This window comes from Vipera ursinii, assembly GCF_947247035.1.
Source record: "Vipera ursinii genome assembly, chromosome: 1".
Lineage (NCBI taxonomy): Eukaryota > Metazoa > Chordata > Lepidosauria > Squamata > Viperidae > Vipera > Vipera ursinii.
In genome coordinates, this window is record NC_139512.1 from 348,120,437 (window position 1) to 348,138,123 (window position 17,687).

At 40.2% G+C, this 17,687-nt stretch overlaps 1 protein-coding gene across 3 annotated transcripts in view; it reads right to left on the reverse strand.

Annotated features, from left to right (window-relative positions):
• The window catches only part of PAFAH1B1 (platelet activating factor acetylhydrolase 1b regulatory subunit 1), an 84,259-nt gene that overhangs the window by 57,819 nt on the left and 8,753 nt on the right, over positions 1-17,687 (reverse strand). Inside the window, exon 1 of one of the 3 annotated variants that reach the window (XM_083379819.1) lies at positions 6,510-6,528. The exons of the other annotated variants lie outside the window; for them this stretch is intronic. The gene's annotated coding sequence lies outside the window, so the exon portion shown is untranslated. Of the gene's footprint in view, positions 1-6,509; positions 6,529-17,687 lie in introns of those variants that run through there. 3 annotated transcript variants of the gene reach the window in all.

A 17,687-nucleotide genomic window follows, 5' to 3' on the forward strand; every position in this document is an offset into this window, starting at 1 on the left:
CATCTCCCAATATCGTTGAACTTCAAATTCTCAATATATTCAGCAATGACTACAATATCTTGGGTTTCTGGAAACTGCCATTCAATTATATCTGGAGGACCTGGACTTCAAATCCTTATGTTATTGTTGAATAACCAGAATTTTCTGAGAGCTGTTCATCAACATGCGGGGTGATTTGCAGAGATTAAATTTAATCAACATTTATTTCCCTCCAAAATTTCTAAACATATACTGTACACCTGACCTTGATTTTGAAGCCTTAAGGGAATTTTACATATGCTTACAGCATTCCACTGAATGTTCTAACAAGAAAAAGATGTAATGAATTATGTTTGTTTATATATACTAGTGTATAAATATCCTAATGTTAATTAGCCTAAGCCTTCCTCTTGTATAATTATCAAGCCTGTTTAATTGTATGATTCTCTTTCTGTTCAAGAAATCCTAATCAGTGTAACCTCTTCATCTGTAGTTACCATTGGAAAGCTTTAATAAAATAAAATAATCTTTAATACAAAGATGTCAAATAACTTTAAAAACTTTTAACCCCCATGTATAAGAAATATTCTAAAATTCTCAACCATCAATAATTACCATATACTCTTATGGCTCTCATGATTAATTAAAATGCTCAGCTACAGCCTTAATTCTCAATCTGCTTCCTATGACAGGAAATCAATTTATTACCCAGTAAAAATATTTATGTACTCTTTCAAAAAGCAAAATGTATAGTTCACCCAAACCACAGGTCTGCAACCCGCAGCTCCAGAGCCACATGCGGCTCTTTCAGCCGTCTCCTGCGGCTCCCAGTCCTCTGCCATGTGCAGTCCAAAAAAAAAGTGGGACTAAAAAAGTTCAACCAATCAGTTCAAATATGCAGGGTAGGTGCATATCTCGCCTTGGCTCCACTCTTCAGTCAAACCCTGTTCTGCGCATGCGCGCATATACGCACATGCGCACACATTTTTTGCGGCTCCCAGTTTTTCCTTTTGTGAGGAAACCAGTTCCGAGTGGCTCTTTCACTGTTTCAGGTTGCTGACCCCTGACCCAAACCTAAAACACAATGTAAGATCAATTTACCAGATCTTGATGCAACAAACTTCTCAAGCACTTGACTTAAGTTTCTGCTGTGATTTACATCTTTGCCTAATTATACTATTGCATAACTCAGTTTATTTGCATGAGAGGATCATTATGCAGCTGATATCATCACAGGAAAAATGTAAGGAGTCACTTAGGTAAATAAACTCCAATCCCTACTTCATCCAAATGAAAGCATCTATGGATGGCTGCCCCCAATTTATGTCTCAGCGCTTCTTAGTAAAGGGGACTTACTATCTTTCTGGGTACTGGGTCCCCCTGTTAAGGCATTCTTCCACAAGGAAAATATTCTCAACGTTTATCTGGAATTTGTCTTCCTGTGATATTTCTGTGTCCTACACACTGAAATGCTACAGGATAGTTCTTGAACTTTTCCATTCAGTTACCTGAAGTATGCTATCATATGGATTTCTCCATCCTCGACATGAAAAAAAATCCATGCTCCTTCCTCATAATCACACTGATGCCCTATATATTCTTTTAACAATAATTCAAAATCTCCTTTAGAATCTTCTCAGGTACTGATATCAAACTGACTGGTCCCCTGTGGGCTCTGTGAGCTTAAGTGTTATTTTTTGTGCAGACGTTTCATTACCAAACAAGGTAACATCATCAGTCCTCATCCCCATATCCCCCCCCCTTTTTTTTGCTCTTTAAAGGTAGTCCTCTTCCAGTTATCTGGCCCTTAACATATTCTACAGAGTTCTCAATGATAATGCACATATTCCTTCAATGCCCAGGATGCTATTCATCTGACCCTGACCGTTTAACCTCATTCAAAATAAATGGCTATTCTGTGTTTCTACTGATAACAATATTTAATCCTGCCCTTTCATCCTGCTCTTTACAACGGCTGCATTTCAAGAGTCATCCCACCAGACCTCAAGTATATTGACTGCATTGTATTTGCCTTCTTGCGCCAAGAGTTCAGCTCACCTTATTTTCTCACACGGAGGATACGCCCATGTCAGCAGCAAAGGCCATGAATTTACGAGCCTGTGTTCTTTTGGATTTTTCACTGACTAGTTTAATAGGCTCCGTTTCAGCAACATTTTTACTTCTTTTAACGGTGCGCGAGCCTTTTGAGATCTTCCCTTTAGGGCAGGGATTACTGACACCGGTCCGTGGACCGACACCGGTCCGTGGCATGCCAGAAAGTGGGCATTGCAAACAAGCACAGCCCCCATCGGCGGGACGCAGGCAGCACACGAAACTGGTCTGTGGAAAAACATCTATCCACAGAACTTGTCCCTGGTGCCCAAAAGGTTGGGGGCCTCTGCTTTAGGGTTTTGATCTGCAATCTCAGCAGGATTCAGCCCTCCTCAAGCTACTTTGGCAAAAATACATTTTTATTAGTTCTTATAAGGTGCAACCCACCCTATGTCATGAGCCCATCCTCCTGGTAAAAGGACCCTAAAAACCAATTCTTCCAAGGTTTGTTTTTTTTTAAAAAAAAGATTTACAGGGAGTCCTTGATTTACAACAGTTCATTTAGTAATCGTTCAAAGTTATAACAGCACTGAAAAAAGCGACTTGTGACCATTCTTCACACTTGTGACTCCTGCAGCATCCCCATGGTCATGCAATTTACAGACTCTTGACAACTGGTTCACGTCGTTTATGACGGTTGCAGTGTCCCAGGATCACGTGATCCCCTTTTGTGATCTTCTGACAAACGAAGTCAATAGGGAAGCCAGATTCGCTTAACAACCATGTTACTAATTTAAGAATCGCAGTGATTCACTTAACAAATGTGACAAGAAAAGTCAAAAAATGGGACAAAGCTCACTTAACAAGTTTCTCACTTAACAACATAAATTCTGGGGTCAATTGTGGTCATAAGTCGAGGACTACCTGTAGGTTTTTTTTTCCCCTTCCCATTTCCAGTCCTATTCCATGGAGTTTAAAGACAGATTAAACTATCTCACGAAGGCCCCGGCCCCAACTTTTTATGTTTGGATACAAAGATAGCTGGTCTTTGCAATAGATTCACATGGGCCAGCCAAATTGGTTGTCAGGGAGCTTAATATACAGTCATGGCCGAAATTGTTGGCACCCCAGAAATTTTTCCAGAAAATCAAGTATTTCTCACAGAAAAGTATTGCAGGAACACATGTTTTGCTATACACAGGTTTATTTCCTTTGTGTGTATTGGAACACAACAAAAAAGGGAGGAAAAAAAGCAAATTGGACATAATGTCAAACAAAACTCCAAAAATGGGCCGGACAAAATTATTGGCACCCTTAACTTAATATTTGGTTGCACACCCTTTGGAAAAAATAACTGAAATCAGTCACTTCCTATAACCATCAATAAGCTTCTTACACCTCTCACCTGGAATTTTGGACCACTCTTCCTTTGTAAACTGCTCCAGGTCTCTCTTATTGGAAGGGCGCCTTTTCCCAACAGCAATTTTAAGATCTCTCCACAGGTGTTCAATGGGATTCAGATCTGGACTCATTGCTGGCCACTTCAGAACTCTCCAGTGCTTTCTTGCAATCCATTTCTGGGTGCTTTTTGACGTATGTTTGGGATCATTGTCCTGCTGGAAGACCCAAGATCTCAGACGCAAACCCAGCTTTCTGACACTGGGCTCTACAGTGCGACCCAAAATCCTTTAGTAATCCTCAGATTTCATGATGCCTTGTACACATTCAAGGCACCCAGTGCCAGAGGCAGCAAAACAACCCCAAAACATCATTGAACCTCCACCATATTTCACTGTAGGTACTGTGTTCTTTTCTTTGTAGGCCTCATTTCGTTTTCAGTAAACAGTAGAATGATGTGCTTTACCAAAAAGCTCTATCTTGGTCTCATCTGTCCACAAGACGTTTTCCCAGAAGGATTTTGGCTTACTCAAGTACATTTTGGCAAACTGTAATCTTGCTTTTTTGTGTCTCTCTGTCAGCAGTGGGGTCCTCCTGGGTCTCCTGCCATAGCGTTTCATTTCATTTAAATGTCGACGGATAGTTCGCACTGACACTGATGTTCCCTGAGCCTGCAGGACAGCTTGCATTCCTTTGGAACTTGTTTGGGGCTGCTTATCCACCATCCGGACTATCCTGCGTTGCAACCTTTCATCAATTTTTAACTGAGCACTTGTTTAATTCCTTTTTAATTTTTGTATTGTTATTTATATATGCCCTGTTAACCGCCCTGAGTCCTTCGGGAGAAGGGCGGTCTACAAATTTAATAAAAGATAAAGAATTTTTCTCTTCTGTCCACGACCAGGGAGATTCGCTACAGTGCCATGGGTTGCAAACTTCTTGATAATGTTGCACACTGTGGACAAAGGCAAATCTAGATCTCTGGAGATGGACTTGTGACCTTGAGATTGTTGATATTTGTCCACAATTTTGGTTCTCAAGTCCTCAGACAGTTCTCTTCTCCTCTTTCTGTTGTCCATGCTTAGTGTGAGATACACAATGCAAAGAGTAAGTGAACTTCTCTCCTTTTTATCTGCTTTCAGGTGTGATTATTATATTGCCCACACCTGTTACTTGCCCCAGGTGAGTTTAAAGGTGCATCACATGCTTGAAACAATCTTGTTTAACCACAATTTTGAAAGGGTGCCAATAATTTTGTCCGGCCCATTTTTGGAGTTTTGTTTGACATTATGTCCAATTTGCTTTTTTTCCTCCCTTTTTTGTTGTGTTCCAATACACACAAAGGGAATAAACCTGTGTATAGCAAAACATGTGTTCCTGCAATACTTTTCTGTGAGAAATACTTGATTTTCTGGAAAAAATTCTGGGGTGCCAACAATTTCGGCCATGACTGTATCTCTCAGAAATTAATCTGTTACATCCCAGATCCATGATCCTGGCAAACATATTTTACAAAGTGAATGGATCTGGTTGGTATGCTTATTTCAGTTACTCATTCTACTGGTTTGCCCTCCTTTCCTTCAATTTATTTTTTGTATAGTATACATTTATTCTTTCTATTCATGATTGTGAATGCATGTTATATTTTTATCCCACCCTAAAGTCTTAAAAGGAATCATAATGTTGAATGATCAACACTAATTGATAAAAACCCAATTTGAAATTAGTTGTTAAGTATTTTGCAATATTCTCTAATGCATGTTCTGCCAATCACTGTAGCATTTGATCTGCAAAGAAAGCTTTTAAAAATCTAAACACATCCCTCTTTACTACAAAAAGGTCTGATCAAATTTATTTTTTAAATAAAAATATGTTTAAGTGCCACTCATTGTAATTCCAGTAATATTCTATTTCATGTTGAATAATTTAACCACAATTTTGAAAGGGTGCCAATAATTTTGTCCGGCCCATTTTTGGAGTTTTGTTTGACATTATGTCCAATTTGCTTTTTTTCCTCCCTTTTTTGTTGTGTTCCAATACACACAAAGGGAATAAACCTGTGTATAGCAAAACATGTGTTCCTGCAATACTTTTCTGTGAGAAATACTTGATTTTCTGGAAAAAATTCTGGGGTGCCAACAATTTCGGCCATGACTGTATCTCTCAGAAATTAATCTGTTACATCCCAGATCCATGATCCTGGCAAACATATTTTACAAAGTGAATGGATCTGGTTGGTATGCTTATTTCAGTTACTCATTCTACTGGTTTGCCCTCCTTTCCTTCAATTTATTTTTTGTATAGTATACATTTATTCTTTCTATTCATGATTGTGAATGCATGTTATATTTTTATCCCACCCTAAAGTCTTAAAAGGAATCATAATGTTGAATGATCAACACTAATTGATAAAAACCCAATTTGAAATTAGTTGTTAAGTATTTTGCAATATTCTCTAATGCATGTTCTGCCAATCACTGTAGCATTTGATCTGCAAAGAAAGCTTTTAAAAATCTAAACACATCCCTCTTTACTACAAAAAGGTCTGATCAAATTTATTTTTTAAATAAAAATATGTTTAAGTGCCACTCATTGTAATTCCAGTAATATTCTATTTCATGTTGAATAATTTAAAAAAAAAGATCAAAAGCCTTGTGGGAAGTCAGAGAAGGAAATATTGAAAAGGCAGAATATTATATTTCCTCAAAGGATCTTAAAAAGGCAGAAAAGCATGCTCAGTTTTTTTAATAGCCCCAAGTCTCCCCTCCCCAGGCAGAAACCAGCTCTGTAGAAATGCAGGTATCATAATCCTTTCAGAAAGACTGGCACCAGGAAGCTTGGAGCTGATGGGATTAGAAAGACAAAGATCCCTAGAACTAACAACCCCTCACCCAAAAAAATCCAACACAGCACATAGCCATCAGGCACAGCCCCAGGGAAGCAGGTTATGACCATTAGGACATAATACGATTAACCCACCACCATCAGAATACCACAAAAGGCACACCGAACCTCAGGTCAAAGTTCATGCCACAGGAACAACTCCAAACACAAAAGCCCAAGAAGGTATAAAAACCCACCACTCCCTGCTCCATGTGGTCAGCTTTCCCAGAGCCTCATTTCTGTCTGGCTGTGCTCTTCAATAAACTACAACCTTCTTTCTAAAGCAGTCTCCATTTTGTTGATTCCCAGCTTGGATGGGACCCTGATGAAGATTTTTCTTTCAACAGCCTCCTACAACGATTTTATCAAAAAAGAAGCAAATTAAATTTGACAAATCTAAGCATGTAATGTTAATAACAACCTTGTTCTAATAAGCCATGCCTCATTTTCTTTAAAGCTAGGCAATTACTAGTTTTAGTAGTGGTGAGTCACTTATGAGACGGACAAGCTATTTGATAAATACATACATATTAACTCCTGAATGATTTAAAAGTTATTTTATACTTCATTCTCCTCTTCTGATTTTTTATTAGCAGGCAAGAAAGTAAAACAGAGATACCGGTGCAATAAGTCCTAACATTGTACAGACTTGAAAGTTTATTTATTTATTTAATTGAATTTGTATACCGCCCTATTCCCGTAGGACTCAGGGCGGTTTACAGGGCAGTTGGAACCATGAAATACAAAAAATTAAAATCAAAATCAATTAAAACAATTAAATTAAATTCAAGCCCTAAAAGTAAATCTAAAACCCAATTAAAAAGTTGTTTTTAAGTTTACTATATGCCTTATAGTGTAATCCTTGCAAGCAGTCAAATCTCCCAAGACCTAACTTAAGATTTCAATAACATTTCTTCAAGCCTTTGTGGGCCTCCTGTGACGATATTGCAGCCCCCCCCCCCCGGGATCTGTGGACTACAGGTTGAAAACCACTGTTATAGGGCATATCCCTATAAATTAAGTAGCAACAATTCCCTGTATGCCAGACATGTCAAACACAAGGCCCGGGGGCCAGATCCGGCCCGCAAAGTGGTTTCATGTGGCCCGCGAAGCCATCCTGGAAACAGTGAGGGAACGGCCCCCACTGCCTTGGCCCTGGCCCAGAGACCCTCCTCCTGCCAGAGACCCTCAGATCTGTCCCACTCCTGCGCGGGCCCCCATAGGCACCCTCGATGCGAACGATGTAGAGCTGGCCACGCCCACCCAATAGGCCATATGCACTCTAGCCATGCCCACCCAGTAGGCCACGCCCACCGAGGCCACACCCACCCGGCCCCTTGAGGGCAACCACAATGCTGATACGGCCCTCAACGAAATTGAATTTGATACCCCTGCTGTATGCAGTCATAAATATTTAGTATTTGTTTGGAAGGCATTTTATAAAGATTGCATGTTCCATGTCAAAGTGTTTTCTTAAAAGATTCCATGCAATATAACACCACTTCCAAGTTTAACCTTTATTTATATCATGACATTAACAAATCTCTACAGATACGCCCTGTTGTAGTATAGACTCTTCCATCAAAATTACAAGCATTTACTGATTTATTTTGTTTTCCCCACTGACTAGGTACTTTTTGATTGCTGTATCATGTGCATATTCTTTAAATTGGCAGGAAATAGTTTGAAAATCCATAATGCAGCAACCTTCTTGAAGCTAGGTTCTTGGAGCCTGTCAGTGAATGTTACTATTTTTACATAAATCCCAGACTGCATTACATGTAACTCCTCAACTTACAACAAAATGTTAGGCAAGTTATGATGGCATTGAAAACTGTGACTTATGACCCATCCTCACAATTAAGACCCCCACAGCATCCTCAGGGTCATGTGATCAAAATTCAGGTAGTCGACAACTGGCTCAACAACAGCTGCAGCATCCAGCTGCAGGGGGGGGGGGCTTGACTGGGATACTGAACACAATAGCATTTAAAGCAATAAAACCTAAGGTCATACATGCAGAAAAATATTTTTTTAAAAAAAAAGATCAAGTGAACAAATAAAAATGATTAAAAATACACTATAAGAGCTGCCTCCATACTTTCGTATACCTTACTATAGCATTATTCTATCAAAATGCAAATTTAAAACATGAGTGTTTGGGACAATTGTTACAATGAAACTTTTTTCTATGTACAGATGCTCGGAATTGTGCTGCAGACAGTTAATAGTTTTTAAAACTCAGTAATTACGTATAAATGCTACAGATGTATGTTAATAGAAGAATGGGCTGCACCAGATGAAACTACTTTTTTTTTTTAAAAAAAGGAAAAACTACTGTAGGATGTAAATTTGTCAATTGCAGCTCATGTTCTGATCTTGGATTCTCAGCTTTTTTTAAAAAAAAACAGCTGTGTTTACTCACATGAATATAACAGCTGAAAAGTCCTTCTTCACTCACCCCTACCATCCGTTTTCTACAACATGCTTAAAAGAGCACAATTTCTGCCTCCAAAAGAGGCACATGGAGGGGGTGTCATTTGGGGAGGAGTGTCTTTTCCACTCACCTCGCAGTGGCGGCAAGGCCTCTGCAGTCAAGAACTGAGCTATGGATTCAATCCATAGCTCGGTTCTCGGCTGCAGAGGCCTTCTGGAAAGACCTGACTGCAAAATGCAGGCCGGAGCTTCATTCACAGCTGCTGAACGAAGCTGCTCCTTCGGCCTCAGAACTGGGCTGGCGAGGCAAGTGTCAATCCATGGGAGGCCTGGCTGCAATGGTAAGCTCCTCCACCACCACCCTAGCTTGATTTTTAGGCGTGGGCTTCACCCCCAAACTAGGACTTATTTGGGAGGTAGGGCTTGTATTAGGCCCACCCCCAAAAATCAAGCTAGGGATTTCAGGATAGGTCTTACACGGTAAAATCTCTAATTAACTTGTTCACATTAAACAAATGGGAATCAGTTCTGGAATGGTGACCTTCACTAAAATTATTCATAATAATTAGCAAGAGTATAGTTAGTCCTCGACTTATAACAGTTCATTTAGTGACCATTCAAAGTTACAAGGGCACTGAAAGTGACTTATAACCGTTTTTCACACTTACAGCCTTTGCAGCATCCCTATGGTCAGGTGACCAAAATCCAGATACTTGGCAACTGAATCATATTTATGATGGTTGCAGTGTCCCAGGGTCATCGGATCCACCTTTTACCACCTTCTGACAAGCAAAGGTAATGGGGAAGCCAGATTCACTTAACAATCAGGTTACTAACAAACAACTGCACTGATTCACTTAACTGTGACAAGAAAAGTAATAAAAGGGAGACTTTAAAAAAAGTCTCACTTAGCAACAGAAATTTGGGGCTCAATTGTGGTCCTAAATTGAGGACTACCTGTATTCTTTACCTATAACAAAGATTAAGAGTAACCAGAAAACAGAGATCAAAAATTGAGTTCATTCACAATTTCTTTTTTAAAAAAAGAATCATTTTCCATCATACAGTATAGAAAAGGAAAAATTACCTAAATGTTTACTTAAGTTTTTGGTGTTTTACATACAGTTCTGCCACTCTACTAGCTCCATCTTCCTGTTTTGGAGATCAGAAATATAACATTTTACAACAATTTGAAAATTTTAATTTTGGGAGAAATAATGGAAATTTGTGATAAAATTAAAATATTTGCTTTTATACGATTGTAAAGTCATACTGTTTCTTTAATAAAATGTTCCTTATATAACTGGTTGAGTTTTATGGCAGATAAAACTGAAAATAATAATACAGATTTTTATTATTCTTTACAATACAGATTTGTAGACTGTATTTGCTTAAAAATGTTTTTAATATTAAAAGTTACAAGCTATTAAAGCCTAAGGAACGAAGACATGCACACACACACACACATGTATCTTCTGAAGACATGTGGAGGCAACTATTTCATTTGAACTCAGAAAAAACACATTATTACAGTAAAACAAAGATGATTTTATTTAGAATTATAAATACTAAAAAGCACAAATTTTCAGGAAAATTTGAGCCATCCGAAACACTGTAATCAATAGCTACTGAATTTGAAATACTATCCATCAATAATTTCTACTTCCTTTAATCCTCATCATTTTATGTAGGGTTGCCTACATTTATAAAGCTTTTGATTTTCATGTTAATTTATTTTATATTTTTCAAATGTAGACTTCGTGTCACATCTCAATAATTTAACATAATTTAAAAGGAAATAATTGAAAATATTTCAACATCCATTTTTTTAATTGCTTAGAAAATATTGTAAAGTCGCTAAAAAAAATTTAAAAAAAATATTTTCCAATTGAACTATACTTCCCATAATGACTAGCTTAACATAGCCAGGGAAAAAGATGATTTTAAAGATTACTGATATTCTACTTAATTCAAGGTCATCAATGACACCAAATAGATTTGCAGAAGCCAGTAAGAAACTATTCTTTTATTCAGGTTTCTTGTACAAACGAGCTGATATTCCCTCCAGCAAGTCATGTATACACTGTGTCTATTTATAGCATTTATGGACCACTTTAAAAAGACACTGTCATCCACATAGTAATGTAGTAGCATAAAAGAGCAATTATTTCTAACAATATTAAGTAATCAGACACCAAGTATCTTTGTAGAAAAATGATAATCCCTGGAGACCCTCTGAAGCAGCCAGGTTTAAAAAAGCCTTTGAAAGTGGCTAGGAAGCCACCCTTCCTTAGCTAGGGAGATGATTCCTAATGAGGGGATAAGGTAAAGGTTCCCCCGCACATGCGTGCTAGTCGTTTCCGACTCTAGGGGCCGGTGCTCATCTCCGTTTCAAAGCCGAAGAGTCAGCGCTTGTCCGAGGACGTCTCCGTGGTCATGTGGCCGGCATGACTAGATGCCAAAGGCGCACGGAACGCTGTTACCTTCCCACCATAGTGGTCCCTAGTTTTCTATTTGCATTTTTACGTGCGTTCGAACTGCTAGGTTGGCAGAAGCTGGGACGAGTAACAGGCGCTCACTCTGTTACGCGGCACTCGGGATTCGACCTGCCAAACTGCCAAACTTCTGATCGACAAGCTCAGCGTCCTAAACTCCCCCCCCAAATGAACCTCTTTGAATCACCTCCCAAAACAGTCAGGAACCTTCAGCAAATATTCTCTGTTCACGCAGACTGGATAGTCGGAGACGATATGGGGAAGGCACACCTGGAGATGCTCAGGCCCTCAGCCATGCAAGAATTTATAGGGACAACCAGCATTTTTATTTGCACTTGGGAACACAAAGGTAGCCGAAGAAGCTTCTATAGCAACGGTTGTTAAATGGCTGTAATTTAGCATAAGCATTGGGGCTGTAATTAGCATACACATTTGGACTACTGCATTTTTCACCAGTTGAACTTTATGGGTGGTCTCCAAGGAGGGCTCATATAGCTATAATAAATGATAGTAATCCAAACAAGAGATGACAAGGCACAAGAGACAATCTTGAGGGCCTCCTGTTTCCATAAGGTTGCAACAGATATAGGTAAATGTAAAGTTTCCCCCGCACATGTGCGCTAGTCGTTTCCGACTCTAGGGGCCAGTGCTCATCTCCGTTTCAAAGCCGAAGAGCCAGCGCTCTCCGTGGTCATGTGGTCTCCGTGGTCATGTGGCCGGCATGACTAGATGCCAAAGGCGCACGGAACGCTGTTACCTTCCCACCGTAGTGGTCCCTATTTTTCTACTTGCATTTTTACATGCTTTCGAACTGCTAGGTTGGCAGAAGCTGGGACGAGTAACAGGCGCTCACTCTGCTACGTGGCATTCGGGATTTGACCCACAAAACTGCCGACCTTCTGATTGACAAGCTCAGCGTCCTAACCCACTGAGCCACTGCGTCCCTTCAACAGATACTTCAGTCTAAATTGGCAAAGGGCCTCCTGGCCATAGCCCGCCCCACCCGCCTGCTCTATCAGCCGGAGTAATGAGTCCAGGAGAACTTGCAACCTTTACAATTCCATGGGGGGTTGGGAAAACCAATCCATCAAGGGTCAAAGTTGGTATAATTGCATAATCACCAGATTTCTGAATTTATGGTAAAACAATTCGTACCATGCTGTTAGCCACGGCTGGCACTAGACAAAGTTCTCAGGGAGAACTTCTATACTGGTCACAACCTAACTAATGAGCACTGTGCTCATTTCCTGGCAACATGCCTTAGAGAAGGATTCAGATTCCTAGAAAGGCAACAAAGATGTTAGAAAGCTAGAAAGTAATTGATTACCCAGAATGACAGTAGGTGGCCTTTCATTACATGAGTTCAGTTGAAGGACCACCTACTGTAAATCTGGTTCTCGGTACAGAAAGAGGGCTCAGCATTGACGGTCTATATCAGGGGTAGGCAATCGTGGCTCTTTTATGACTCATGGACTTCAACTCCCAGAATTCCTGAGCTAGCCATGCTGAGGACAAAGGGAGAGGTTTCCATGCTGAGCCATGCTGGCTCAGGAATTCTGGGAGTTGAAGTCCACGAGTCATAAAAGAGCCAAGGTTGCCTACCCCTGATCTATATAGATCTACAGATCCTTCCAAATCTATGATTTTATGAGACCCGACAGTGTCTTCATTCTCATTTGATGCAGAAGATAGGAAAAGCCCTGTCTATCTATGATTGTGATGGAAAATCAATTCAGGATAGTATTCCAGTTGTATTTAAGGTCAAATCCAATAGTACTTTTTAAATAAAAGCAATATTGCCACAAATTAAACACTCCTTTAAAAAGTATTGCTTGCAAGAGTCTACAAAACAGGAATATCGAAGGGAGAAAGGTGAGTTGACAGTACAGGTAGTCCTCAACTTACGACCACAATTGAGCCATAACAGTAACAACAACAATAGTAATGATGATGATGATGTTGGAAGGGACCTTGGTGGTCATCTAGTCCAACCCTTGCTCAGGCAGGAAATCTATACCATTTCAGACAAATGGTTGTCCAGTCTCTTCTTAAAAACTTCCAGTGTTGGAGCATTCACAACTTCTGGAGGCAGGTGGTTCCACTGGTTAATTGTTCTAACTGTCAGGAAATTTGTTGTGACATTTGTTAAGTGAGTTGTGTCCCATTTTATGACCTGATTTGACATAGTCGTTAAGCAAATCAGTGCAATTGTTAAGTTAGTAACACAGTTAAGTGAATCTGGATTCCCCATAGATTCTGCTTGCCAAAAGGTTGCAAAAGGTGATCACAAGAGCTCAGGACACAGCAACCCTCATAAGTATGAACCAGTTATCAAGCATCTGAATTTTAATTATATATCATGGGACTGCTACAAAGGTCATAAGCGTGAAAAATGGTCATACGTCAGTTCTTCAGCACTGTTGTAACTTTGAATGGTCACTAAATGAACTGTTGTAAGTCGAGGACTATCTGTATTTACCATGCTCTCCTACATTTAAGATATGGCTTTTAGTACAGGTATTTCTCAACTTATGACCACAATTGGGACCAGCATTTCCATTGCTAAGCAATGAGTGACATCCAATTTTATGACCATTTTTGCCAGTTAAATAAATCACATGGTTGTTAAACGAATCCAGCTTCCCCCATTGACTTGCTTCAGTTAGAAGCCAGCTGGAAAGGTTGCAAATATCAATCACATAACTTTGGGATGCTGCAGCCATTGTAAATACATGCCAGTTGCCAAGCACCAAAATTTGTGCACTTGGGGATGCTGCACACAATGACTCAGTCATAAGTCATTTTTTCAATGCTGCTGTTGGTTCTTGAATGCTGAGTGTTAGTAAGTTGAGGACTATTTGTAAATGGAAAAGATCTGTATTTAATCGGTTGTTATCTAAAGAGAATTGCCATTTCTTTATCCTCACCATTCATACTACCTAATGCAGAACAAAAAAACAACAACACCCCTTTCCTTTGTACAAGCAATAAAGAAAACCCGCATGAGGCAGTTGTTTAGCTGCTGAATTAGGAGTGTGGGAACCCAGCCAAGGGCGTGTGACCTTTAGCCAGTTACAATTTCTGTAACCAGAGGATTGTGGGTATGGGGAGGAATAGGAAGAGGGAGTACTGTCTTCAGTCATGAGTGCCTAAAAGAAAGGTGGCATATAATTTCTTTCATTTATTAAATTTATATTGCACCTTTCTTTTAGGTGCTCATGACACCGAACATTTTGCACAGAAATCAATAATAATCTCTCTCATTTATCATCATGGAAACCACTGTATTTCTAATAACATAGTTATAGAATTACATAGATAAGTCCCCACTGAAGGAAGATTACCTACTGTATATATACACCAGTGCTTTTCAACCAGTGGTACGGGTACCACCTGTGCTACATTGGCACCTGGTACGCGACCATCCTAGAAAAGTGGTAGTGGGGGAGAGGAATGAGCTGAACCAGTGGCAGAACCGCAGAAGCTTGAGCGAGACGGCTGGAGCTGCAGGGCTGTCAAGGCTCAGCGGAAGCGCCAGGATCAGCGCTTCTTCGGGGCTGTCAGGGCTCAACAGAAGCGCCAGGATCAGCACCAGGCTCCAGCTGGAGCTCGGTACTGATCCTGGCGGTTCTGCTGAGCCCAGAAGAAGCGTCGATCTGTTGGAATGTTGCAGCATCTCCAAGGTCTTGTGATTTACATTCACATGCTTGGCAACTGATTCATATTTATGACGGTCACAGTGTCCCAGGGTCATGTGAAGTGACCAAAACCTGCTGCAACCACCCAGCAGAGGGGGGGGAGAGAATAAAAACCAAACACCCCCCACCCTATCCCCGCTGCCAATCCTCAACAGAAATGCTCACAACAATGCAAACCTCGGACAGGAGGAAGAGCGCTGCCGGGCGGGCAGGTAGGTAACTTGCTCAACTGTGGCTTGGGGGCACTTTTTTCAGTGCCATTGTAACTTGAAACAGTCACTAAGCAAACTGTTGTAAGTCAAGAACTACCTGCACTTCACTTTTTTTTGTCATCAAGTTTTTGACACCTTGCTGGGCGACTGGTGGTACTCGGATGCTGCCATATCCTAAAAGTGGTACAATGGGTGAAAAGGTTGAAAAGCCCTGATATACACATTTCTACGCAATTAATCCATTTTATACAGATCACATACCTCAAACTATATATTGTCAAGCTAGGATTTTCTCCTCATTCATTGAGGAAGATTAACACTCCATTTTAAGTCTGATAGCAAGTCCTATCATTTATCACTATTACATAGCTCACTCATCGGGATCAACTGAATTCATGGGATTAGCTATAGAATAAAATGTCTTGCTTTGGAGAATATAAGTCACTAGGTTGGTTGCCCTGGAGCAACCTTTTTGCACTGTATGAGTTGCAGTGCCCAATAACCTAGCCCATATATACAAAGTGTGTACAAGTTGATATGATAGGAAGTATGGCCCAGCACATCTAGAAACAGGCTCAAGAAATTACGTTAAACAGAACTGCAGCATTTTCACAACAATTATTCTATAAAATGTGATATTGTATGAGCATCCCTCCATTGTAAGTTACAGTTATAGTATGACCAAAGCTCAAAGAGGCAGTAAAGGGGGGGAGTCTAGTTTCAAACAGTATTTTTATTTAACAATGACCAAAAATTTGCTCTAGATTTTTTTTAAAAAACAATTGGCACCATGGCCAATAATCACTCCCATTTGGACTACAGTAATGGGTTCTGCAGGGACTGCCCTTGAAGAGTATCCAGAAGCTTCAGTTATTTCAAAACACCATGACCTGCAGTTTTGAACAAGCCCAGATTCGCGCATGTGGCACCTCTATTGTAGGAGCTGCACTGGCTGACAATTTGCTTTAGATGCAATTCCAGGTGCTGGTTATCATTTTTGAAGCCCTGCATGGCCTGGGGCCAGGTTATTTGAAGGACTGTCTCTCCCAAGTTACGTCTACTGGCCCACAAGATTGGGAAGGCAGGGCGTGTTGTACCCCCACCTTGAAGCTTTTCCAGAGGACTCTGAAGACATAATTCTGTCAGCAGACCTGGGACCCCAGGTTGATATGGAGCCAATCATGTGGCTGGTTTGATTGTGTTTGTTACCAGTATGGTGGGTGGATGTTTTAGATATTTTATATTGGGGTCCCCAATCCCTGGGCCAGACTGGTACCAGTCTACAGCCCACCAGAAACTGGGCAACACAAGCGAGTGAAGCCCCGTTCACACATGTGTGGGATCCAGGCAGCGCCATGTCCCTTCCTTCCCCCTCCCCAGTCTGTGGAAAAAGTGGCCTTCATGAAACCAATTCCTGGCACCCAAAAGGTTGGGGACCTGCTGTTTTAAATTATGGATTTTTAATATTCTAAGCCATTCAGAATCAGTATGACTTGGGTGGCTGTATAGATTTGTAGGTAGGTAGGTAGGGAAGGAAGGTAGGGAAGGAAGGAAGGAAGGAAGGAAGGAAGGAAGGAAGGAAGGAAGGAAGGAAGGAAGGAAGGAAGGAAGGAAGGAAGGAAGGAAGGAATTGCATAAATCATTGAACACGAAGTAGAATATTTTAATCAGTCTCCTCACACACGCTACAGTTGTGAAGATGGAGATGTATAATAATCATGATCTCTCACTTCAGGCATGATAGTTTTTCAAATATTAATAAAGTATTTCTATTCATGTTTGTCAAAAGGAACTTTTTCATTATAAATGCATTTAAAACATCTCTATATTGTTTTTCCCCACAAGAACACAGCATTGCTTTTAATCTCCTGGTAGCTCTGTGTGGTAAAACTGATATATTGTGGTTTAATTAAAACATCAGATCAAGTTACAGAGACAGAAATTCATTTCTCAAATTAGAAATAAGTATAACTATCAAGAAACAAAGATACCTCTTTCTTGTGGAGAAACATTTATATTAATAAATGGTAATGACCTATAAAGCCCTAAATGGCTTGGGTCCAGATTATCTAAGGGAACACCTGCTGCCGGCATCAACTTCCCATCGTCCTGTGCGCTCCCACAGGGAGGGCCTTCTCAGGGTACCGCCAGTTAAGGAATGCCGGCGGGTTATTCCCAGGGGAAGAGCGTTCTCTGTGGGCGCACCGGCCCTATGGAACCAACTTCCCACGGAACTTAGGACTGCCCCCGACCTTCGTTCATTTCGCCGGGACCTGAAAACCTGGCTCTTCGAGCTGTCTGGCCCAGACTGAGGGGTTTTAATTTTTAATTGGGTTTTAGTTTTAAATTTCGGGGACTTGAATTAATTAATTATTTTAACTGATTTTAATTTTTGTATGTTATGCTTTTAATTTTTCCTGTAAACCGCCCTGAGTCCTACGGGAATAGGGCGGTATATAAATTTAATAAAATAAAATAAAATTAGGAAAATTAAGAAAAGTTGTAAAAAGGTAATTTTGTGGTGCAATTCTATT